Here is a 27295-nt window from a genome sequence, read left to right on the forward strand (position 1 = left end):
ATGCATATTGTTGAGGTTGATGAAGAACCACAGCAGGCTGGAACACGAACCTCAAAAGCAGCCTACAATGTTATAGAAAGCTACGTTCGGTTTTTTAGTAGCCCAACAGGTGCTGTTCCTTGGTAAGACAGGATGGCCTTCTGTAATTAAGATATCAATCAATTTGTGAAGAATTATTAACCTATAGACCTGAATGTAGAAATGAACTCATGTACAAAAGTAAAGATGACGATTAAATTATTACTTTATTATCTTACTAAATAGTAATTTACAATCAATTTAGAAACATTTTTGTTTAAATCTTAATAAAACACTATGTTTAAAGCTATAAAACGATTGAAAGAAGAGGTTTCCATAATATGATCACTTTTATAGCTCATGAAGGTCATTCTTGATAAAATTGCACGAATTTTATTAATTTGTTTTTTAATTATACATTTCTTACCTGAGATCTTCATTTCCTGACCTATGTGTTGCCATGCTTTGGCGATCACGTCCTGGTTGTGGTGATCTTTCCTGATAATCACGTAGAACTCGGGTCCGGTTTCCAAGAGGGCTACAAGTTTATCAACATCGATAACTGTATCGTCGACCACGCCATCTTCCCCTGTTTCAGTCATTACACAATACACTTGGCTAAAACACAGATCCGAAAACACAAAGCAGCGCTTCTGTACGGTCAGTGTTGGTTGGGCTGATTTGGGGAGGAGACCAGACTGCAAGGTCATTGGTCTCATCGGTAAGGGAAGGATGGGAAGGAAGTCGGCCGTGCCCTTTCAGAGGAACCATCCCGGCGTTTTCCTGAAGCGATTTAGGGGAATCACGGAAAACCTAAATCAGGAATGCCGGAAACGGGATTAAACCGTTGCCCTCCCGAATGCGAGTCCAGTGTGCTAGCCACTGCTCCACTTCGCTCGGTGTGTACTGTCAGAGCTGCGCCTGACAGCTGTAGTAGTGGGTAGTGGAAGGGAGTTGGCGCACGCGCAGAACGTCTTGCTCCTTGGAAACTCCAAGCATTGTGCTGTATCGGATCCAGGCGTCGAGCAACTGATCAAATGTTTCAAGGCGTTGCGAAACGCCTCGCAACGTTTGCTTGATCAGTGTGCGGGCTCCCATTGAAATACATGGAGCGCTCGTACCCAGCAAAACATTTTGTTTCGCAACACTTGCTTCAGGTGAAATGCTGGATCAGTGTGCGCCCAGCCTTCGATGGTAACCCGATCCGAATCTGGGTAGACGAGTGTGAGAAACCGCCTCAAAATCAAGCTCGTGGTGGCCCGTGCATTACACCAGAAGTCGTCTACTTGTCTTGCAAGCTGTCGCGTCGCATGTCAACTCACATGAGAAGGACAAGGCGAATTGACGATGCTGTGAAACGGAAGTACATAATTAAAGTTCCAGTTTCAAACCGCTGTAGAAAGAGAACCACTGCTCAAAATGACGTCAAATTTGAACTGCATATTATAGACGCAACGGGATCGGTTACAAACGACGATGAATCGCGATAGGACGGCTATGGTATGAGTGGTAACTTAACGGCGTCCGTACTGTTCAATGTGCACGTCTGCACAAGTTCGACAGTGAACTGTTGTGACACTTTTAGTTAGGTGAGCCCATCCATCACGGCAAGTTTGCACCACACCGGATGGGAAAAATCGACTTTTAACTGATCTGAGCGAACAACAGCATAAAAAGCAAAACAATAGCATCGGTTTTTAATTGTCCTGGGACCGAAAACCGAATAAAAAGCAAAATGACATCGGTTTCTACTTGTCGTGAAAATGGCGCAAGACACGTTGAATATGCCGTCTACCGATTTCTGTCACATTTGAAATCGAGAAACGGCATGTTCTACAACAAATCGGAGTGTCTAGTGGGTCGCGTTCAGAAAGAGTTGCGCAATGCGTGCCTTCAATTCAGCTATGTTCGTAATTGGAACACTGAAAACAAAATCTTTCAGACAACTCCACAGCCAGAAGTCACACCGATTATGACTAGGTGATCTGGCCACTCAGACTGTACGGAAATGACAGCTGATAATTCTAGCATTTCCGAAATGCCTCTGCAGCAGCCACTTCACGTCTGTGCAATGTGCGGAGGAGCGCCGTCTTGCATAAAAATGATCCTAGCCACACCCCACGCTGTTAAAGTGTTGGAATGACGTTGGTGCGCAAAAAGACTCATAGTGTTTACCAGTAATGGTACAGGTACAGCCCAAGTAGGATACGGTGACGAGTTTTCGTCCCAGGCCCTGGGCGAGTTCGTTTGTTTGGAAGGGGAGGCCGACAATTGTTTTCTACCTTTCGGCCAGTCGGCGGTGACAGAATCGAGGCGCATGCCTTGCAGTCTTTCTCAAACAATTTTCACAGCATTCTTCATATTTTCTAAACGGTTTCAGATATCGAAATGAGATTTTGGCAAATCATAGCACACAAAGAGGAGAGTCTTTTACCGCATCGTTATTATGTAAAACTTCATTGTTTACCGTATTTCTTCACTAACTACAGACTTTTATGATGAAAGAATGTAATTTTTAAGAGCGATTGATAGCTGGTGAAATGAGAAATTCTGTCGGTTTTGCAACAAAGTAAGTGAAGACATTACACGGTTTTTTTGTATCGAGGATGTTCTTTTTCATAAGCTACTAACCTGACTTTTCCTCGGTTCCTTGCTTGTTGTTGTTGTGGTCTTCAGTCCTGAGACTGGTTTGATGCAGCTCTCCATGCTACTCTATCCTGTGCAAGCTTCTTCATCTCCCAGTACCTACTGCAACCTACATCCTTCTGAATCTGCTTGGTGTATTCAGCTCTTGGTCTCCCTCTACGATTTTTACCCTCCACGCTGCCCTCCAATACTAAATTGGTGATCCCTTGATGCCTCAGATCATGTCCTACCAACCGATCCCTTCTTCTAGTCAAGTTGTGCCACAAACTTCTCCCCAATCCTATTCAACACCTCCTCATTAGTTATGTGATCTACCCATCTAATCTTCAGCATTCTTCTGTAGCACCACATTTCGAAAGCTTCTATTCTCTTCTTGTCTAAACTATTTATCGACCATGTTTCACTTCCATACATGGCTACACTCCATACAAATACTTTCAGAAACGACTTCCTGACACTTAGATCTATACTCAATGTTAACAAATTGCTCTTCTTCAGAAACGCTTTCCTTGCCATTGCCAGTCTCCATTTTATATCCTCTCTACTTCGACCATCATCAGTTATTTTGCTCCCCAAATAGCAAAACTCCTTTACTACTTTAAGTGTCTCATTTCCTAATCTAATACCCTCAACATCACCCAACTTAATTCGACTACTTTCCATTATCCTCCTTTTGCTTTTGTTGATGTTCATCTTATATCCTCCTTTCAAGACACTATCCATTCCGTTGAACTGCTCTTCCAAAGTCCTTTGCTGGTTCCTTGCTTATTAAACTTAATAAACCACTGTTTCAGAATTCTCTCGCAGTTGTGTCTGCACATCACGTTAGTGAGGCGAGGCTGTGTAAACTCCGCTTTGTTTTGGCAAAAGGAGCAAATTTTGACATTGCAACCAGGGAAATGTGTAGGTTTTCCTCAAAATTTGCCACTCATGACGCTTCTCTGAAAGTTACAAATGTTTAACAAGTCAGACGAAAATAAACCGCTCCATTTTCGGCGGAATTCTTTTTACAAACTAACAAAAGCAGAGATCTTTCTGTATGGTCACCATGCAAGTGTGCCTGTGGAGGGGTCCCACTTCAGATTTACAAAAAGTGTTGAGTGTATGCTTCAGTTTAAAAAGGCTCTTCTCCAGCGCCCGGCATTTTACCTACAACACCTGCCCTTAGCCTCCACCCCTACAGATCTCCCATGCGCGCCCTGCTGTCTGTACGTCTACCGAGCCACAGCATTCTGCACGGACTGTAACAGGAGCCGCAGGACTCATTTCCTCATTAAAAAAAAAAAAAAAGGCAGCCAACCCTCACCACAATGTCACCTTTGCAGAAAATGAAGTGTGGTTGATGCGTGTGCGGATTTTCCATAGCCCACATTCTGCAGTTCTGAGTATTAACATGACCTTGGAGACGGAAACGGGCTTCATCTGTCCACAGAATGTTGCATGGCCATTCAGTGTCCACTTCCATGCGAGCAAGAAATTCCAGAGTGAACGTTTGTCTCGCTGGCAGGTCATCAGGGAACAATCCCTGAACATGGGTGATCTTGTATGGTTAGCTAAGTTAGTTAGGTAGTTGGTTGCGTGTTCCATTGATCAATCGCACGGTACGGTAGCAGTTATGATGTGAAACGTCTCAAGTGCAGAACAAATGCACATTTGAAACAAGATTTTTTTGTATAAACGTATTACAATACAGAGTTAAAGATTAATATTTCAATTATTTTCCCCATTCCCTTAAATGGCACAACATGCATATACTATAATTATAGATTTATTTATTCCTGTTCAAGAATTGTATAGAAGTTGTCAAGGAGATATGATTTCACTTTATTTTTGAAGCTATTACTGCTGTCTGTCAGACATTTTTTCATCTGGTAATTTGTCGAAAATTTTTATTGCAGCACACTTTACCCCTTTCTGTGCCAAAGATAGGTTGAGTAAGGGATAGTGTAAGTCTTTCTTTTTTCTGGTATTATAATCATGAATGTCACTGTTGTTTTTAAACTGGTCCATGCTATTGAGAACAAATTTCATTAGTGAGCAAACGTGCTGTGAGGTTGTTGTAAGAATTCCCAATCTCTTAAAAAGATGCGTACAAGATGTGCGACTATGAACCCCACGCGTTATTCTAACCACTTTCTTTTGAGCAGTGAATACTTTTTGTGTAAATGTTGAGTTACCCCAAAATACTATTCCGTATGCCATCAGAGATTGAAAGTATGCAAAGTATGTTAGCTTACTAATTTCTATATCCTCAAAATTGGCAATTATTCTGATTGCAAAAGTTGCTGAACCTAGTCGGTTTAGAAGATCCAAAATAAGAATTTTCCAGTTAAGATTCTCATCTATGTGTTCACCCAAAAACTTAGTATGCTCTACCCTGTGTACTGACTTCTGTTGATGTGTTATATTTGTTGAAGGAATTGTACTTTTTTCAACAGAAAATTGTATTTACTGTGCTTTTTCAAAGTTTAGGGCAAGCCCATTTGCAGAAAACCAATTAATGACTTTTCTGAAGACCTTATTTGTATCATTTTCAATTGGAGTTTCTATTACTGGATTAATTATGATGCTTGTATCATCAGAAAACAATGTCAGTTCAGCTTCCTGTCTCAGATAGGAAGGGAGGTCGTTCACATGTATCAAGAACAGAAGGGGATCCATGATTGGATCCTGTGAAACACCTAATGTAATTTCACCGCAGTTAGATGAAGTGGCAAACTTATTTAAATCACTTGACTCACATAAGGAAACTTTTTGCCTCCTGTTCCAAAGGTATGACTTAAACCATTCATATGCTATCCCATTTATACCACACAATTGTAATTTCGGTAACATAATGTCATGGTTGACACGATCAAATGCTTTGGACATGTCACAGAAAATTCCTATTGGTGACATTTTACTATTTAAAGACTCTATTATGTGGACAGTGAAATTGTATATTGCTATCTCAGTGGAACAGCATTTTTGAAATCCGAACTGTGATTTACAAAGTATCCTAGTACTGTTGAGATGACTATGGGATATTTTGAATCAGTTTATGCACTGTGCTCTCAGGCATGTCCAACAATCGGGCAATTTCCCATGCGCTGCATGTTTGCACACTACTACTCGATTCCTCTTGCAGTGCTGTTGCCACATCTTCGACACACGTCAAATCAACTGCTTTCATCCCTCTGCCACACTGCACTTCAAAAGAACCTGTCTTTTCGAATTTTGTGATCATTTCCTCCAAAACATTAGCAGACGTCGGACCAATTCCTTTTTTTTCATACCCTTGAGCGTTCAGAGCTTCTGCAGGGCTATCGGTGACTGGCACTGTTCTAGTAAAACAACTTTACCAGCAGTGCGCGATCCTTCATGAAGACTATCATGTTGGGCGTCTCGGACGCAAACTGCAGTATAGCAGTGTGCTCTGCATTTGATAGTGTGCGTATTCTGACGCTAACAGAGCCGCCTATTGGTCAAAGTTTCGTATTTTTTTTTTTTTTTTTTTCCATGGCGTTTACCCCGAGTCAGTAATATGCTGCTCAAAGTTGACGTCATTCTGAGCAGCAGTTCTCTTTCTACAGCATTTTGAAACTGGAACTTTAATTACGGACACCACATCGTGATGCAAAAGCGGGAGAGCATGGAGTACGCTGACCTTCCAACATTTGCAGTTCACGGTGACGCTACATGCTGTGTCAATGGTTCGGGGCGACGATGCGCTGTGCCAAGTTGTCTTATCACTGCCGGCTCGCTAGCGGCTTATCGCTGACGATCAGCAGCTGGCGTTTGCTCCAGGCCGGTAGATTAACACTGCCAGCGATTCGCCAGTTGGGGAACGTATGCCGCAGTTCAGCACGTTTATCCGCTCCGTGCCGTGCTTCATCCGGACTGCAGGCGCTCTTTCGTCACGATCTTCACTGTCTGTGGCGAGTATACCGGCTTTCTCATTAAAGGTATTTTTTTTCCTGAGATATGTCTGGTTTGGTGGGACACTCCACGGTGTCTTCTCCTGTGCCAATCCCTCCATCTCAGGCTACCTCAAGTACCATGGAAATTGTGCCTTGATGTCTTGAGAAATGTCCCTACTTGTAGTTAATGTTTTCAGCATGTTGCTTTCCTCACTGATTCTGCGGAGAACTCCCTCAATCTCGTCTAGGCAGTCAGAGTGATGACCTGTTCACATTCGTACATTTCTGCCCTGTCGTTTGGTAGTCAAGAAGACGAATTACGGAGAATCGGACCAGATTTGTATTTGAATTCGGGATATCCTAGCAGATAGATCTTAAGACGTTCTTGAAACTGGGAAAAATCGACAGATGAAAGGAACTTTGGGATCACGCGGAGAATGTGTTATAGAGCTTATAATATACACTCATCAACGGTATTTGGACAGCCCTATGTTATGCACAATTAACTACTAGCTTCATCGAGCGAGGTGGCGCAGTAGTTAGCATAGCACACTGAACTCGCATTCGGGAGGATGAGTGTTCAACCCAGCGTCCAATCATCCTGATTTAGGTTTCCGTGATTTCCTTAAATCACTTAAGACAAACATCGGGATGGTTCCTATGAAGCGCCACGGCCGCTTTCCTCCCCACCCTTCCATAATCCGGTGGGACCAATGACCTTGCTGTTTGGTCTCCTTGCCCAAATCAAACAACCAGCCAACCACTATATGTCACGAGAGGTGATACATAGTTGGTAAACAAGAAGACGAATTACAGAGAATCGGACCAGATTTGTATTTTAATTAAGAGTATCCTAGCAGATAGATCTTAAGACGTTCTTAAAATGGGGCAAAATCGACAGATGAAAGATACTTTAGGATTACCCGGAGAATGTACACTACTGGCCATTAAAATTCCTACACCACGAAGATGACGTGCTACAGACGCGAAATTTAACCGACAGGAAGAAGATGCTGTGATATGCAAATGATTAGGTTTTCAGTTCATTCACACAAGGTTGGCGCCGTTGGCGACACCTACAACGTGCTGACATGAGGAAAGTTTCCAACCGATTTCTCATACACAAACAGCAGTTGACCGGCGTTGCCTGGTGAAACGTTGTTGTGATGCCTTGTGTAAGGAGGAGAAACGCGTACCATCACGTTTCCGACTTTGATAAAGGTCGGATTGTAGCCTATCGCGATTGCGGTTTATCGTATCGTGACATTGCCGCTCGCGTTGGTCGAGCGAGATGCAATGACTGTTAGCAGAATATGGAATCGGTGGGTTCAGGAGGGTAATACGGAACGCCGTACTGAATCCCAACGGCCTCGTATCACTATTAGTCGAGATGACAGGCATCTCATCCGCATGGCTGTAACGGATCGTGCAGCCATGTCTCGATCCCTGAGTCAACAGATGGGGACGTTTGCAAGACAACAACCATCTGCACGAACAGTTCGACGACGTTTGAAGCAGCATGGACTATCAGCTCGGAGACCACGGCTGCGGTTACCCTTGACGCTGGCTAATTTGCATACAGGCGCACCTGCGATGGTGTGCTCAACGACGAACCTGGGTGCACGAATGGCAAAACGACATTTTTTCGGATGAATCTAGGTTCTGTTTACAGCTTCATGATGGTCGCATCCGTGTTTGGCGGCATCGCGGTGAACGCATATTGGAAGTCCGCAGCTCGTGGTCGTGCGGTAGCGTTCTCGCTTCCCACGCCCGGGTTCACGGGTTCGATTCCCGGCGGGGTCAGGGATTTTCTCTGCCTCGTGATGACTGGGTGTTGTGTGCTGTCCTTAGGTTAGTTAGGTTTAAGTAGTTCTAAGTTCTAGGGGACTGATGACCATAGATGTTAAGTCCCATAGTGCTCAGAGCCATTTGAACCATTTTGAATTTAGCATATTGGAAGCGTGTATTCATCATCGCCATACTGGCATATCACCCGGCATGATGGTGTGGGGTGCCATTGGTTACACGTCTCGGTCACCTCTTGTTCGCACTGACGGCACTTTGAACAGTGGACGTTACATTTCAGATGTGTTACTACCCGTGGCTCTACCCTTCATTCGATCCCTGCGAAACCCTACATTTCAGCAGGACAATGCACGACCGCATGTTGCAGGTCCTGTACGGGCCTTTCTGGATACAGAAAATCTTCGACTGCTGCGCTGGCCAGCACATTCTCCAGATCTGTCACCCAAACTGCATGAAAATGTAATTACATGTCAGTTCTAGTATAATATTTTTGTCCAATGAATACCCATTTATCTTCTGCATTTCTTCTTGGTGTAGCAATTTTAATGGCCAGTAGTGTGTTATAGAGCTTTTACTACTTATAATATACACTGATCAACGGTATGTGGATAGCCCTCAAAAGGAAACGAAGAGTGTTGTGCTGTCAGTAGAGAAGCAGTGACAGCCAAACATGGTGGTCAGGAGAGGTCAGCGACTTGTAACGTGGACTGGTCACTAGATGTCACCTGAGTAACAAATTCGTTAGGGAGATTTCAGTCATAAAGCTGGCCAAGTCGACTCTTGTTGACGTGCTTTTGAAGTGGAAACATGAAGCAACAATGACAGCTGAACCAAGACCAGGCAGTCCTCATATACCGACGGACAATAGGGAAATCTGGGACCAAACTGCTGAGGTCATCGGCCCCCAGGCTTACACACTAATTAATCTAATCTAACATAACTTAAGCTAAGGACAACACACCACCACACACCCATGCCCGAGGGAGGACTCGAACTTCCGACGGAGGGAGCCGCACGAACCGTGACAAGACGCCCGAGACCGCGCGGCTACCCCGGACAGCGAGCGTCTAGCATTGCCGAGTGTGGTTGTAAAAAATCTGACGAAGCCAGCGCAAGGAATGATTCGTGGCCTCCAAAATGCTATCAGCAGTCCAGCTTGAACAATGACTGTAGGAAGTTAACAAGAACGGGGTAGAATGGTCGACCAGCTTCTCATGAGCCACACATTTCTGTAGTCAGTTCTAATAATCGGACACTTTCATACCCGAACAGTAACATATGGTATGAAGTCTTTCCCTCTTTATTGTGTGATAAAAGGACACGCAGGGATGCTAATGATCATGGATGCCACTTTGGCATCCTTGATCAATGTTTCTATAACGCAGTTTTATTCAGGGTTTTGAAATGTTCCAAAGAATGCAGAAAAATAATTAAATCATGTTTGTTAAAATACAACAAGATTCAAAGATTTTCTGTGTTTACGATTATACATTTACAACTACATTCCAATTTTGTACGCCGGAAGAGTACAGAGTAATGTTATATTTTCGAAATGGAAAACTTTCGTTTCATGATGAACTAATCCTTCAAAGTCAAAGAAAACTATTAACATGGCTTTGACGTTTGACCTGATCTGGCGAGCTTTTTTTGATCTTGGAGAACCTTTCTGGAACCATTGTGAAGATTGAACCTTTGTTTCAACATCATGGCTCATCACCAGTTCTGATGCACTTAGGAACATCTCGTTCTCTTTTGCGAAATCCAAAAGCTCTTCACAGACTGCGACGCGAAGGTCTTTCTGGTCTTGACTCATGAGCCGTGGGACGAACTTGGCGGCATTCCAAGATGATGTGCCAGGATTTCATGAAATGGCCCAACTGATATGTCACATTCCTCTTCAATATCTCGGACAGCCAATCTTCGATTGGTACGTTCAATTTCGTTGACGTTTCCTGTCATGAGCGTCATCGGTAGACGTCGAAGGGCGTCCCGAACGAGGGTCATTTTTAACTTCCGTCTGGCCATTTTTAAACCTTGTGAACGTTTTGTAATACCGAGTACGGCTGAAGACACATCATCGTAGGCTCTCTGTATCATTTCGTTGGTTGGTTGGTTGATTGGTTCGTTAATTTAAGGGGAGGGGACCAAACAGCGAGGTCATCAATCCCATTGGATTAGGGAACGGTGGAGAAGGAAATCGGCCGTGCTCTTTCAAAGGAACCATCCCGGCATCTGCCTGAAGCGATTTAGGGAAATCACTGGAAACCTAAATCAGGATGGGCGGACGCGGGTCTGAACCGTTGTCCTCCCGAATGCGAGTCCAGTGTGTTAACCGCTGCGCCACCTTGCTCGGTCATCATTTGGTGTGTCTATGTAAAGGGTTTCTTGGATTTCATGGAAAATTTTATGCATACGCGTTGCTTCTCTAACTCTTCCATCTCGAAATTTGCAAACTGCGCGACACAACGTTCTACTTAATACAGCACTTAACAATAATTAACAGACACACCGCAGTGAAACTTCCGACTGTTAAACATTAAACGCAGGCGTGTGCAGGGAAGCTAACCGCATTTCGCTCCAACCAACCATTGGTGCTGAATTACGAATGTTGTGGAATTTTTTCGGATAGACCTTGTACGTGGAAGGCGATTTCTACTAAAGTTAATAAATCTATCAACAAGGCCATGGGAGCGTTTATGCCAGAAAAAGCAGATAAGCAACTGTTATCATTCCACTTAGACTATGAATGGACATCAATTAGGTCCAGTATAACGGGCAAAAGGGGATTATGGGCAAAGAACAATTTGGTTGTAAATCGCTCTCTGGAGAGGTATTTGCCAAGTAAGTGGATTAAGGAAGGAAAGACCCTCCGTGGTTTAATAATCAAATTCGGAAAATGTTGAGGAAACAGAGATTTTTGCACTCTCGGTTCAAAAAACAACGCGCAAATGTTGACAAGCAAAAGTTATCAGAAGTTTGTTGTCCGTAAAGAAAACAGTGTGCGAAGCATACAAGTTCCACCGTCATTCCTTAGCGAAAGATCTTGCCATAAACTGGAAAAAAAGTTTTGGCCACACATAAAATCACTAAACGAGTCGAACGCCGCTATCCAGTCACATTTCAGCTAGTTTAGGGGGGGAATAGAAGACAGCAGAAGAAAAGATGAAGTTTTAAATTTCACTTTTAAGAAATAATTCACGTAAAAGTATTGAACAAACATACCGTCGTTAGACAGTCGTACATACTCCTGCAAGGAGTACGTAGGCGTCACTGGCGTAGAGAAGCAACTGAAAGAGTTAAAAATAAGTAAGCCTCCAGTACCAGATGGAATGCCAGTTGAGTTATACAGACGGTACACTGCGGCATTTGCCCCTTACTTATCTCGCTGTTATCGCGAATCTATTCCCCATCGCAAAGTCCCAACCGAAAGGAATAACGCGCAGAAGTCTCCTGTATATAAGAAAGGTAAAGTAACTGACCTGCATAATTAAAGGCCAATACGCTTAACATCGGTTTGCTGCAGAAATCTTGAACACATTCTGAGTTCGAATATAATAAATTTCCTTGATGTAGAAAAGCTTCTGTCCACAGCACGGATTTAAAACGCATCGCTCCTGTGAAACTCAGCTCGGCCTTTTCTCCCATGATACGCTCCAAAACATGGATGGAGAGCAACAAGGAGGTTCCATATTCCTAGATTTCCGGAAAGCGTTTGACACGGTGTCCCAGTGCAGATTGTCAACGAAGGTCGAAACATACACTATATCTTCCCATATATGTAACCGGCTAGAGAACCTTTTGTATTGTATTGTATGTAACTGGGGACCTAGAAACGACAGAGAGGCTTCGTCACTGCCGCAGCTCATAGTGGTACACAACAGGTTACAGCTGTCCACTCGCACCACCACTGCCCCACACTGAAGCCAGTGTTACTGTGCGGTTCGGCCCACAGTGGAAACCCCCCCAGGAACGTCTCACACCATTTGAGTCGTAGAGTAATTATGGTGTATGTGTACATGGAGAAAGTGTTTGCACAGCAATCGCCGACATAGTGTAACTGAGGTGGGATAAGGGGAACTAGCCCTCATTCGCCGAGGCAGGTGGAAAACCACCTTAAAAACCATCCACAGACTGGCCGGCACACTGGACCTTGACACTAATCCACCGGGTGGATTTGTGCTGGGGACCAATACGCCTTCCTGCCCGGAAAGCAGTGTGTTAGATCAACCCCACAGCAGGCTACAGCAGTCCACTCACCCCACAGCCACCCCACGCCGAACCCAGGGTTATTGCGCACTTCGGCACCCAGTGGTTCCCCCCACGGGAACATCTCACACCGTGTGACCCCAATGTTTGCATGGTAGAGTAATTTTGGTGTACACCTACGTGGAGAAAGTGTTTGCGCAGCAATCGGTGACATAGTGTAACTAAGGCAGGATAAGGGGAACCAGTCCGCATTCACTGAGGCAGATGGAAAACCTCCTTAAAAACCATCCACAGACTGGCTGGCACACTAATCCGCCTCGACACTAATCCGCCGAGTGGATTTGTGCACGGGACCGGTATGCCTTCCCGCCCGGAAAGCAGTGCGTTAGACCGCACGGCTAACTGGGCGGGCTGAGGACCTTTTTACGTAATAGAACCCAGTAAGTGGTTCTTGACGGCAAGTGTTCATCAGAGACAAGGGTATCGTCAGTAGTGCTCCAGGGAAGTGTGACAGGATGCTTTTATTTTCGGTATCCACAACTTACCTGATGGACAGGGTGAGCAGCAATTACAGCTGTTTCCTGATGACACTGTGATTACAGGAAGATGTCATGCTTGAGTGACAGTAGGAATATAGAAAATGAATTATACAAAATTTATAGTTGGTGTGATGAATGGCAGCTTGCTCTAAATGTAGGAAAATGTGAGTTAATGCAGTTGAGTAGGAAAAACAGTCTTGTAAGTTCGAATACAGTGGGTGCAGCTTGACCCAGTCACTTCGACTAAATATCTAGGCGTAATGTTGCAAAGCACTGTGAAATGGAATAAGCACGTCAGACTTGTAGTAGGGAAGGCAAATACTCTATTTCGATTTAATGGGAGAATTTTGAGAAAGTTTAACCTATCCGGAAGAAGATGGCGCATAGAACACTAGCGCGACTCATCCTTGGGTACTATTCGAGTATATGGGATCTCCACGAGGTCAGATTAAAAGAAGACATTGAAACAATTCAGAGGCGGACTGGTAGATTTGTTACTGATAGGTTCGGTCAGCACACAAGTGTTACGCAGATGCTGCTTGAACTGAAGTGGGATTCCCTGGAGGGAAGACGATGCATTCTTGCGAGGCACTATTGCACAAATGTAGACAACCAGCATTTGAGTCTGACTGCAGAACGATTGTACTGTCGTCAACCTATATTTCGCGTAAGGAGCACGAAGATAAGACAAAAGAAATTACGGATTGTACTTAGGCTTTTAGGGAGTCGTTCTTCCCTTGCTCTACTTGCGAGTGGAACAGGAAAGGAAGTGACTTATTGTGGTACAAGGTATCCTCCGCCGTGCACCGCACGGTAGTTTGGAGGTATGTACGTAGATGTAGATGACGTTCCTACTCATTTGCATTAACCTACATCTGTCACATTCATCGAACCAACTAGAAATTTTGTGTGAGTCTCTTGTATGTTCTGGCATAACCACAAGCGCCAGAACGAAGACGAGGAACGAAAAACCAGAGAAGGCGGTGAGGAAACGTCAGCCAATAGCCTGCTGACAAGGACTGAGCCGCGCCAGGCGCGCCCCCTGCAAGAAGTGAATGAAAGCGCCGCTCCTGCCAGCCTCGGCCACTCAGATCGACTCAGTGTACAGACAATAGTGAGAGGTATTTCCGGAGTGTGAATTGGATTAGATTTACTTTCATTCCAATTGATCCGTGGTGAGGATGTAGAACATGTCAGAAAACAACAATACATGACAAATATTTACAACTAAAACAAATAAGCTAATGTTCCATTCCACAGGTCCCAAGTGGAATGATCGTCATTTTTTAGTGAACACTATATGAAAGAGTCATTTTACAAATACTAATGCACTGAATTTAAAATAAAAAAGTTTTTTATTTATTTATAAAGTAATAAACGTGTAATACAACTACTACAATATTTATTTACAATGAACACATTGCTGGGCTGAAATGGTGCAGAAGTTAGATTTTACTTACACACACACACATATTTACAATGAATACATTACTGCACCGAAATTGTGCAGAAGTTATATCATCACACATACAAATCAGTTAGTTCTACTGAGAAATTCATCAATGGAGTAGAAGGAGTTGGCCACCAATAAAACCTTTAGGATTCTCTTAAACTGAATTTCATTGGTTGTTAAGCTTTTTATGGCTGCTGGAAAGTTATTGAAAATGTGTGTTCCTAAATAATGCACACCTTTTTGTACAAAACTAAGTGACTTTAAATCCTTGTGAAGATTATTCTTATTTCTAGAATTGATTCCATGAACTGAGCTTTTGGTTTGAAAAAGTGATATATTTTTAATGACAAATTTTATTAAGGAATATATGTATTGGGAAGCAGTAGTTAGTATCCCTAGTTCCCTAAACAGGCTTCTGCAGGATGATTTTCAGTTCACACCACATATAACTACTGCTGCACGTTTTTGTGCCTGGAAAACTTTAGATCGGTTTGATGAATTACCACAAAAAAATAATCCCATATGACATTATGGAATGAAAGTAAGCATAGTGTGCCAGCTTTTTCATTTTTATATCCCCTATGTCTGACACAATTCGCATTGCATATAGAGATTTGTTAAGACGCTTCAGCAGTTCTGTGGTGTGCTCCTCCGAGTTGAATTTATTATCAAGCTGTAATCCCAAGAATTTAGCACTGTCCACTTCTTCTATTTGCTTGTCATCGTATGTTAGGCATATACACATAGGACACCCCTTACAAGTTCTGAACTGCATGTAGTGTGTTTTTTTCAAAGTTTAGTGACAAAGAATTGGCTAGGAACCAGTGATTAAGGTCCACAAATATTTTATTATCTGATCTTTCTAAGCCTACACTTGATTTGCTATTTATTGCAATGTTTGTATCATTGGCAAACAAAACGAACTTGGCATTTGGTAATGTTACTGATGAAAGGTCATTGATATACACAAGAAAAAATAAGGGCCCCAAAATGGAACCTCGTGGGCCCCCACATGTAATTAGTTCCCAGTTGGAGGATGCCTCATAGCTTGATACATGTCAATTTCCTAATAACACCCTTTGTTTCCTGCCAGAGATATAAGATTTGAACCATTTTGTAAAATTTCCTGATACGCTATAATATTCTAATTTACTTTAACGGATATTGTGATTTACACAGTCAAATACCTTTGACAGATCACAAAATATACCAGTTGCCTGCAATTTTTTGTCTAATGAATTAAGCACATTTTTACTGTAAGTGTAGATAGCCTTCTCAATATCAGACCCCTTTAGAAATCCGAACTGTGACTTTGACAGTATGTTATTTGAGATAAGATGGTTATAAAGCCGATTCTACATTACTTTTTCTAAAATTTTTGAGAATGCTGGCAACAGTGAAACTGGATGGAAATTTGATGCTATTTCTTTATCTCCCTTCTTAAACAGTGGCTTAACCTCAGCATATTTCAACCATTCAGGAAATATTCCACTGATAAACGACTGGTTACACAGATAGCTTAATATGTTACTTAGCTCAGAATCACATTCTTTAATTAACTTTGTTGATATTTCGCCATACCCACTAGATGTTTTTGATTATAAAGATTTTATGGTGGACATTATTTCTGCTGGGGTAGTGAGGGTCAAATTCATATTATGGAAGTTACTTGAAATGTCTGGTGTGAGATATTCCATAGCAGCATCTACCGAACCTGACAACCCCATCTTTTCAGTAACAGTTATAAAATTTTGCTAAAAAGTTCTGCAACACTATACACATCTGTCATGTCATTTGTGACACTGTCATTTGTGACAGTCCAGATACATTGGGTACACCTGTACCACCTCGTACAATTGCCACAGTTAGCCAGCCATTACCATGCAAAAATGTATCATTCAGGTCAATACTGAAGTTCAGTCTACATCCACAGAAGACAGCAGGTCCATCTAGTAATGAATGTGCAGCGGCAGATTTTATAGTATTCTTCTTCTTGTCAGCAGCAGATGTTGTCATTTCGACGTCTTCAATTGTTTTATACACTCCTGGAAATGGAAAAAAGAACACATTGACACCGGTGTGTCAGACCCACCATACTTGCTCCGGACACTGCGAGAGGGCTGTACAAGCAATGATCACACGCACGGCACAGCGGACACACCAGGAACCGCGGTGTTGGCCGTCGAATGGCGCTAGCTGCGCAGCATTTATGCACCGCCGGCGTCAGTGTCAGCCAGTTTGCCGTGGCATACGGAGCTCCATCGCAGTCTTTAACACTGGTAGCATGCCGCGACAGCGTGGACGTGAACCGAATGTGCAGTTGACGGACTTTGAGCGAGGGCGTATAGTGGGCATGCGGGAGGCCGGGTGGACGTACCGCCGAATTGCTCAACACGTGAGGCGTGAGGTCTCCACAGTACATCGATGTTGTCGCCAGTGGTCGGCGGAAGGTGCACGTGCCCGTCGACCTGGGACCGGACCGCAGCGACGCACGGATGCACGCCAAGACCGTAGGATCCTACGCAGTGCCGTAGGGGACCGCACCGCCACTTCCCAGCAAATTAGGGACACTGTTGCTCCTGGGGTATCGGCGAGGACCATTCGCAACCGTCTCCATGAAGCTGGGCTACGGTCCCGCAGACCGTAAGGCCGTCTTCCGCTCACGCCCCAACATCGGCAGCCCGCCTCCAGTGGTGTCGCGACAGGCGTGAATGGAGGGACGAATGGAGACGTGTCGTCTTCAGCGATGAGAGTCGCTTCTGCCTTGGTGCCAATGATGGTCGTATGCGTGTTTGGCGCCGTGCAGGTGAGCGCCACAATCAGGACTGCATACGACCTAGGCACACAGGGCCAACACCCGGCATCATGGTGTGGGGAGCGATCTCCTACACTGGCCGTACACCACTGGTGATCGTCGAGGGGACACTGAATAGTGCACGGTACATCCAAACCGTCATCGAACCCATCGTTCTACCATTCCTAGACCGGCAAGGGAACTTGCTGTTCCAACAGGACAATGCACGTCCGCATGTATCCCGTGCCACCCAACGTGCTCTAGAAGGTGTAAGTCAACTACCCTGGCCAGCAAGATCTCCGGATCTGTCCCCCATTGAGCATGTTTGGGACTGGATGAAGCGTCGTCTCACGCGGTCTGCACGTCCAGCACGAATGCTGGTCCAACTGAGGCGCCAGGTGGAAATGGCATGGCAAGCCGTTCCACAGGACTACATCCAGCATCTCTACGATCGTCTCCATGGGAGAATAGCAGCCTGCATTGCTGCGAAAGGTGGATATACACTGTACCAGTGCCGACATTGTGCATGCTCTGTTGCCTGTGTCTATGTGCCTGTGGTTCTGTCAGTGTGATCATGTGATGTATCTGACCCCAGGAATGTGTCAATAAAGTTTCCCTTTCCTGGGACAATGAATTCACGGTGTTCTTATTTCAATTTCCAGGAGTGTATATTGTCTGTCTTGCACGACGACGACCGTCGTTTGCATGTCATTTGTGACACTGATGTAACTCCAGAGTTAAGTATTGTCAATTGCTTAATAGAAATAAAACTACTAATGTTATTTGTTTGAATTGTTGTATAGCATTCCAAGAACGTAGCATACTTTAGGCACCCTATAAGCCACGAGTGGGCAAGATCCTACACTGCTTCTTCCTGCATCACTCAACGATGAAACCTTTCCATATACCACAGCCACAGACTTCTGCTTACCCTGCCCACTAGATCATTTATGTGTATAGAAAATAACAGCAATCCTAATCACAGGAGATTTTGAACAGATGCCAAGAACATATTGAATGTCTGTATAAGGGGGATGAAATACAAAGCGAAATTAAGGTTGCAGACGAGCAAGATGTGCTGGGAGATGGAAAGGGATTTACCATCTTGGAAGCAGAAGTAGAAAGGGCGCTGAAGGAGATGAAGAATAGGAAGGCATGTGGAATTGATGATTTGCCAGCAGAACTGTTGAAGAGTCTGGGAAACAAGGCAAGAAAAGAAATAGTCTACCTCTGTAACGAGATATATGACAAAGGGGAATGGTCTGAGGACTTCCGTGTAACAGTTATTATACCAGTAGAGAAAAAGAGAAATACTAAAAAATGTGAAGAGCACAGGACCATCAGTCTAATTTCTCATGCAGCTAAAGTGTTGCTGAGAGTGTTGAATAGAAGGTGTGGGGGCGGCGGGTGAAATTGATTGTTGTTTATGTAGAATTGTAATGTAGAAAAGATGCATTTCCCTGCCGATTAACACCAATTGTGGGGCGTCGGGTGGAATAAATGTTGTTATTTAAAATGTTCCTATCATTTATGCTGTCTTTTGCCATTCTCAACACTGGCTCTCTAACTACAATATTGGCAACCAGAAAGTGATTAGCAAAACGTGAAGCCTGTAATTAGAATTCCTAGTGCCCACTTCATCTGAGAAATACTTTTATAGCTACAGCTTAAAACTCTGAGGAGTTAGGAGATTGTCTGGGATTCATAATCAAAAACGATCGTGGAGAAAACGTTCTCTATATTCTGAAAGTCACAGATGAAAAAAAAAAAGAATCCACACAATCTGACTAACAGAGCAGTTCAGAGTCAAATGCGCTGATGCACCTATAACTGTCCAAATTAAATGTTTAAGTGAATGCTCGCCATAATTTGATGATAATGTTCATCAAACGCCACGCTAAATAATGGTAGAATGTCTGTCCCGCGGCGGCACGTGAAAATACGACATACGCAAACTGAAGATAGATAATTAAAGTCATCCCAGAATTAACACTTCACTCGAAAATGATTTCATGGTTACGCGTATCCCGAGTAACTTAATACGGCATCCGAGGCTGTTTATAGCAATGATACCGACGCGACGCGACTCCCGACACAGATGGTGTGCTATTCAGCGTCCCGAGAGAACTGGGGCCTTTCTCTCTCGCGCAGCGTTCTTATATAGTTCTTATATATAAAGCCGCGGTGCGGACGGCTAAGGGAACGCCTGATCAAATCGGCTCTCCTGACTAACCGCTGGACTAGTATGCAACACATTAAGTTATTGAATAAATCATAGCTTCTTTTGCTGATGGCAGATGAAGCTCTCAATTTAAATGCGCATTCAGCACACAGGTAAGTAATCATAATAACAGTCTGATGTGGCTAAGTAAAACATTTTGGGCGAGAGAATTAATTTAATTACACTACACGCAGTAGACGAGCTCTGAACTTGCCCTTTGGAGATACACTATCGCTATAGTTGTATAGTCATTCAGTTGAAATTTCTCACATCTTTATGATTATAGCGGATCTCCCTTCTACTTAAATTTAAACATCCTAGCCTTATTTATTAGCCTACTTAATCTATCTTGCTTCCTTAATTTTTAAGACAAAAACCAGAGAATCATGAATTTCCACAAAAATCTTAATTTGTGAGATCCAGAAGACTGTTTCTATTAAATTATTATGAAAAAGGAATCTAAATATAAATTTTTAAGTCTCTAGCTCTTTTCTGTTGCGCCAATGATTTTTACAGAAAAACATCCAAATTTCGAAAATGGCTTAAGTTATCGAATTGATATTCAACACATATTAATTTAGTATTACTCCTGACATGCTAGAACCGTTTCAGGTTATTTACTTGATTTTTAAAGTATTGCGCAACATTTATGACGTCAGAGCTAGTTACAGCGGACTGGCTGGCACACAATGGAAAGACTGATGTGAATTTATTACGGCGTGAGTAGGCTGCTTCCCTACAAAGGCTATATGGCAAGCTGGATAGAGGGATTGCAGAGGAGCAGTTCGGATTTAGAAGAGGAAAAGGAACAAGAGATGCTATTGGCCTGTTAAGAACTGTAGGCTAAAGATATATGGAAAAAGGCAAATAAATCTTTGCTTTTTTTATAGCTTTAGAAAAGGCTTTTGACAGAGTTCAGTGGAACAAGCTGCTGGATATTTTGAAGAGGAAAGGAACAGATTGGAAAGAGAGACGACTGATACAGAATCTATATTTACTCCAGAAAATAAGGATAAGGACTGGAAATGAAATGTCAGAAGCAAGCAGCATTGGACGAGGTGTTAGACAAGGTTGTTGCCTTTCCCCACTGTTGTTTAATGCATGCCTTGAAGAGATTACTGTATTGCGAAAGGCTTAGATGGGAAAAGAGGAATATGCAATGGTGGAAAGAGAATAGAATGTATAAGATTTGCTGATGACATGGTATTAGTGGCAGGAAGTGAGCGGACAGTGAACAACATGCTGAAAGATTTAAATGAAGCTTGTGTGGAATGTGGGATGCAAATAAACACAGCAAAACCAAAGAGTGTGGTCGTCAGTATAAGACACAGACTATCCAATATTAAAATGGGACAATCTACCATTAGCCAAGTAAGTGCATTTAAATATCTTGGAAGCACAATAACTGAAGACCTAAGGTGTCACCAGGAGGTGAAAACTCGAATTGCCATAGCGAAGGTGGCATTGAACAGAAAGAGGAGACTCTTTTTTGGAAAATTAGATAAAGGTCTAAGGAAAAGGCTTGCCAAATGTTTTGTCTGGAATGTGGCACTTTATGGGGCAGAAACATGGACGCTGGGACAAGAGGATGAAAAAAAGGTTAGAAGCATTTGACATGTGGATGTGGAGGAGAATGGATAGAATAAGCTGGATGGAAAGACTGAGTAATGAAAGAGTACTGGAAAGGGTTGGTGAGAGAAGATGTCTGCTGAAGGTCGTAAGAGAAAGGAAAAAGAACTGGTTGGGACATTCATTGTGAAGGGAGTGCTTGCTAGCAGTTGCTTTGGAAGGATTGGTTTGTGGGAGAAGACTGAGAGGAAGAAGGAGATACAAGATGCTAGACGACATAAAGGGAAGGGGAAATTATGCAGACCTGGAGAAGATGGCAGAAGACCGGGCAGCCTGAAGAACTACCACGTGAAAACCTGCCTTTCGGCAGAATACTAATGATGCTAATCACACTTCCCTGGGGCACTCCTGACGATACCCTTGTCTCCGATGAACACTCGCCGTCGAGAACATTCTGATACTTAAGAAGTATTTGAGCCTGGGAAGTTATTCCGTATGGTCGTACCTTAGTCAACAATCTACAGTGGGGCGCCGTGTCAAACGATTTCCGGAAATGTAGGAATATGGAGCCCGCCTGTTGCCCTCCATGTATTGTTCACAGGATGTCATGTGAGAAAAAAGAAAGCTCAGCGTCGCACGAATAATGCTTTCTAAATCGATGCTGATTTGTGGACAGAAGCTTTTCTGATTCAAAGATATTTATTGGAAGTTTGCCTTAAGTTCCTGTGGGACAAACCTGCTGTGGTTATCGGTCCCTAGGCTTACACACTACTTAATCTAACTTAAACTAACTTACGCTAAGGGCAACATACACGCCCATGCCCGAGGGAGGACTCGAACCGCCGACGGGGGGAGCCGCGCGAACCGTGGCAAGATGCCCAGACCTCACGGCGGAAATTTATTATATTCGAACTGAGAATACGTTCAAGAATTCTGCACATTCTTATACGTGGGAGTAACCTGCGCTTTTTTTCCAATTGCTTGGGACTTCGCGCCGGGCAGGAGATTCGCCATAAATGCAAACTAAGTGGGGAACCACACCGTGGTTCAGGTCGAAAAAAATCGATTTTCGGTTTCCATCATATTTCGGTAGATTACAGTTTTATTTAAGTACTCTGAAAAGGATTTTGCTGAAAAACATTTTTTTCGAGCATTTAAAGAGCAGTTTCCTACCACGTGTGTTTATGTGCCACGCCCACTTTTCTGTCACCCACTGTCAACCCACCCACTGTCAACTCTAAGCCATGTGGAGATGACATTATTAGCAAAATAGAATGTGTAGGCCATGTTCAAAACCGTTTGGGAACAAGGCTGAGAAAACCAAACGTTGATGTGAGAGGAAAAAAATTAGAAGATGGAAAATTATTGACCAGACAGGGTCAGTTAACTAAAACTGAAATAGAAAACTTGCAGGTATACTATGGGCAGGCAATTAGGAGAAATAAAGAAAATCTGGAGGCAATGAAGAGAGATGTTTGAGCCATATCCTTCCATAAGTACTCTACTGATGATAAGCCATCTCATGGATTGTGTCCATCAGGAGAAAATTCGTGGTGCAATTACAATACGGCTCAGGCAACTGGAGAATCTTATTCTCACCAGCATTCTCTTCCTGCTGCTGTTATTACAGCAGTTAAACCTATTTTCAGAGACTTGGCTCATCCTGACCTTCTAAGGAAATGTTTGCATGGGCAGACACAGAACCCAAATGAATGTTTCAATAGCACAATTTGGAACCGCCTTCCCAAACCTGTATTTGAAGGTATGCATCAATGAAACTAGGAGTTCATGATGCTATTATTACATTCAGTTATGGTAATATTGGAAAGTGTTGGATGCTGAAAAAGCTGGGAATTAATCCTGGTGAAAATATGATCACTGGGCTGCAACATTGCAATAAAATGAGGATAGCCGATGCAGACAGGTCTGCATCTAATATGGCCAAGAAAGCAAGACAAACATCCAGGAAGGTGAAAAAGAAGCTGGAAGACCTGCTAGAGGCCAAAGAAGGGTCATCATATGCAGTAGGACAGTTTTAATTAACTTCAAGTAACAAATTTCAAAAGTTTTTTCTTTAATGCCGATTTCCCGCAAACTAAAATTTTCAGTACATATGCCCCATTATATCAGAAACTATCATAGATAAATGAATAAAATTTTCAGAGACTCTGCATATCATAAAAAGCCACCTCTGGTAATACATTCATTAATTTTCCCCCATTAGGAAATTCACAAAAAATATTTTCTGCAGAAAAACTTAATATTTTTTGTTAATAAATTTAAAAAGGTATTTCTTAAAAACTATAAAATGGATAAAATAGATTTTTAGTACAGTTGACTGTTAGCATCATGTAACATATAGTAAAAATATTGAGGTCCCGCATCAAATAGTTTCTTCAGAAATGGGTCAAAAACTTGTCTAAATTAACATGGGTTAGATAGGCAGGGTGTGGTCCCCTTAAACTAACTCACGCTAGGGGAAACATGCACACCCATGCCCGAGGGAGGACTCGAACCTCTGACGGGGGAAGCCGCGCTAACCGTGGCAAGACGCCCTAGACCGTGCGGCGGAAATTTATTATGTTAGAACTGAGAATACGTTCAAGCATCCTGCACATTTTTGTACGTGGGAGTAACCTGCGCTTTTTTTCCAATTGCTTGGGACTTTGCGCTGAGCGGGAGATCCGCGATAAATGCAAACTAAGTAGGTGCCAATATCGTAGGGTACTCTTTGTGAAATCGAATTGGGACTTACTTATTCTCAACTTTTTCAGTTGCGTCTCTACACCAGGGGTGCCTATTACCACGTCCTGCACTGTATGACAGTCTAACAACGCTATGTTTGTACAATCACTGTGTAAAAATGCGACAGATAAAACTTCTGTTTCCCTTTAGCTGTTTTCTGTTGCCTCAACAGAATGGTCAACTTGTGACTGGACAGAAGATTTTGATCCACTTAGCGATTTTACATAGGGCCAGAATTGTTTCGGTTTCTCGGCAAGATATTTTTATAAGGTGTGACGGTGGTAGTTGTTTTATACTTGTGGTAACTTGCTATTGGCTGATTAGATTTCTGCTGGTGACGATTGTGTACTTATTTGTAGGACGTGGAATTCATATCTATTGGCATTCCACTTCCTACTACCAGACATGTATTGGTCATCTGTCTCATTAATTGTGAATTCGTGTCTTATGTGTTAAATAAACCTCTGTGAACCGCTAACACAATACGCGTGCTATGGAAATAGGGATTTACGGCAACTAAAATCTATTGTAAAATTGTATTTATAAACAAAACTCATCTCTTTGCAATATCACTTTATGAAAAAAATCGTAGCCTTTTGGGTGAAGACTGATAAATAAATGCTAGCACCTTCCAGCTGGGGAATGTAGACAAAGCTACAGTGAATAAAAAGGTAACTCTGATTAGATGACAGTCATTTAGGAGTTGAGGTTAGCCTTGTGAATAAATGTCAGAACCTTCTAGCTGGGTAACATAGACAACTAATAAAAAGATAGCACTCACTTGATAACAGGAGTTTAAGTTATCCTTGTGGCTGTTACAAATTAATTGACGCATGAAAGACACTACTTACAACCGTTATTATTTCTGATTTGTTCCACGTTGCGTTGAGAGAGATTTACTCCCTCTTAAAGCGAAGCTTCTGGTTGCATTACCGAAGTATTGTTGATGCCTTTTGCGATTCTTCGATATGTTATGTGTCTGTAGCACACTGACGCTATAGATATTACAGCAAGTAGCTAGTGCAATTGTTATACATTAATTACAGTAATAATGTTCCTTACTTGCTTACTACAACACTGTTTAGGTCATTATACACGCACATATACGTTTCTGTAGCTGGTACACTACTTTGCAGCAAAATTCAATGAAGAGCCCTGCCTACACATCGCACGATTCGCCGAATAACTATAGCTTTGTGATTCCGAGACAGTAGACATTAGAGCGCACCAGTTCAGTACGATATTGATCCTTTAAAATCGAGAACATAACAGAATTTTCTTTATAACTGGTTCTCTGTTGTCCATCTTGATTGGTGAGATTTTTTAATTCTTTTAAAATTGAAGCAATCAATAAGGACTATAAGAGAACCTATTTTACAACCAGTTACAGTGGATTTTTTCCAAGGACATTGTATTAATATACTCAGAATTTTCTTTGCCTTATAACACAGTAAAAATCATATATAGAAAATAGATATTCGTATACAGCAGAAGTGAATGATACGAGCCGTGCATCTGTCTGAGAAATATCTTCGAAGCATCGATTGCGAACTACCTGTATAGATAAAGAGGCCATAGACAAACATGCTGAGTCAACAGGCAGTGATAGATACAAAATTGCGTCAAATAATGCAATACTGTCATAAACCATTCAGGAAAAAGATCATACAGTAAACAGATACCACAAAACGGATGAAGTAACACCAGTAGTGTATTGGTCTCATAAATATCTTCGTAGTGCGACTGGGAAGTTCCTGTACAAATACAGAGGCCACAGACTAACGTGCTAAGGCACAAACAGTGCAAGACACAAGATTGTATCAACTGACGCAATACTTCTATAGCTATTCAGCATCAGCACTAGGATGCATAAAGTCGTGATACGGACTTCCGACTCACTCATAACATAGGCAATGATACTTACCAACAGATTGCTAGGAAAGAGATGTTGGAACAACAAAGACCCCAACATAACTCAAAGTTATCATCTGATTTAAAAAATCATAACTCTTATGTTATTTGAGATATATGTGCGTGAATAACGGACTGTTGAAAAGAACAAACTCTCGAGCTTTACGTGGTTCCCGCAAGGCAGCAGCAGTGTGGACCCACTTCAGTCGGGTCGGGACAACAAAAAGTGTTTTATGTTCAACGTTTTGCGCAGTGCGGGGTCAGTGATTTTCGTGCTAAGTATGGTGTGGATCTTCCTACAGCACAGAGCATTAGACGATGACATAAACAATTCCGAGAAACAGGTTGTTTGGGTAAACGTAAATCGCAGGGCAGTTCCCAGATGTCTGACACAGGAGTCGAACGTATCCGCCATAGTTTGACGAGGAGTCCACAGAAATCCGTTCGCCGCGCAACTCGACAGCTCAACATGCCCCCAATGTCCGTCTGTCGTGTGTTGCGTCGACGTTTACACATGAAACCATAGAAAATTCGGCTACTGCAAGCTCTTCGCGAAGGTGACAAACAACGACATGTGGAGTTCTGTAATGTCGTTCTTGGCAAGATGGAGGATGACAGTTTTCTTCCACACTTACCGGGCTAGTGTTTGGTGACGAGGCAACTTTCCATTTAAATGGAAGGGTGAACCGTCATAATGTGAGAATATGGGATACAGAACAACCACATGAAATTGTAGAACATGAGAGGGACTCTCCAAAATTTAATGTGTTCTGTACAGTTTAAGGGGAAAAGGTGTATGGTCCATTTTTCTTTTCCGAGAACAGTTACATGAAACACGTATCTGAATATGCTTGAGAACTTTCTTTTCCCATAGTTGCAGACTGATTCGAACGACTTAATTTACCAACAGCATGGGGCACTGCCACACTGGCATCTGCAAGTGCGGGAATTTTTGAGTTACAGTATTACTGGCCTCCACGGTCACCAGATCTGACTATATGTGATTGTTTCTTGTGAGTGCTTCTAAAATACTTTGTTAATGTGCCTCCGTTACCAACAACAGTGAATGAACATCGCATAGCAGCAACTGTGGATGCTGTTAACTAAATAGATCCTCAATGCAGTGTGGGAACAATTTCAATACCGCATTGAGACATGCCATGTATCTCAAGAGGGGCGTATTGAACACCTTTGAAAAGGTATGAAAAAACTGTTTGAGTATACCGTTCATCAAAAAATAATTCATTACATATGTTTATTACACTTCTGGCCACTAAAATTGCTACACCACGAAGATGACGTGCTACAGACGCGAAATTTAACTGAGAGGAAGAAGATGCTGTGATATGCAAATGATTAGCTTTTCAGAGCATTCACACAAGGTTGGCGCCGGTGACGACACCTACAACGTGCTGACATGAGGAAAGTTTCCAACCGATTTCTCATACACAAACAGCAGTTGACCGGCGTTGCCTGGTGAAACGTTGT

General features: G+C 42.7%; 1 protein-coding gene across 1 annotated transcript in view; it reads left to right on the forward strand.

The window, feature by feature from the left end:
• Positions 1–6511: 6511 nt before the first annotated feature.
• Positions 6512–27295, forward strand: part of LOC126418986 (scoloptoxin SSD14-like) — a 187713-nt gene continuing 166929 nt past the window's right edge. Inside the window, exon 1 of the mRNA XM_050086043.1 lies at positions 6512–6608. The gene's annotated coding sequence lies outside the window, so the exon portion shown is untranslated. The remainder of the gene's footprint in view (positions 6609–27295) is intronic.

The sequence above is a fragment of the Schistocerca serialis genome, chromosome 1 (assembly GCF_023864345.2).
Source record: "Schistocerca serialis cubense isolate TAMUIC-IGC-003099 chromosome 1, iqSchSeri2.2, whole genome shotgun sequence".
NCBI lineage: Eukaryota > Metazoa > Arthropoda > Insecta > Orthoptera > Acrididae > Schistocerca > Schistocerca serialis.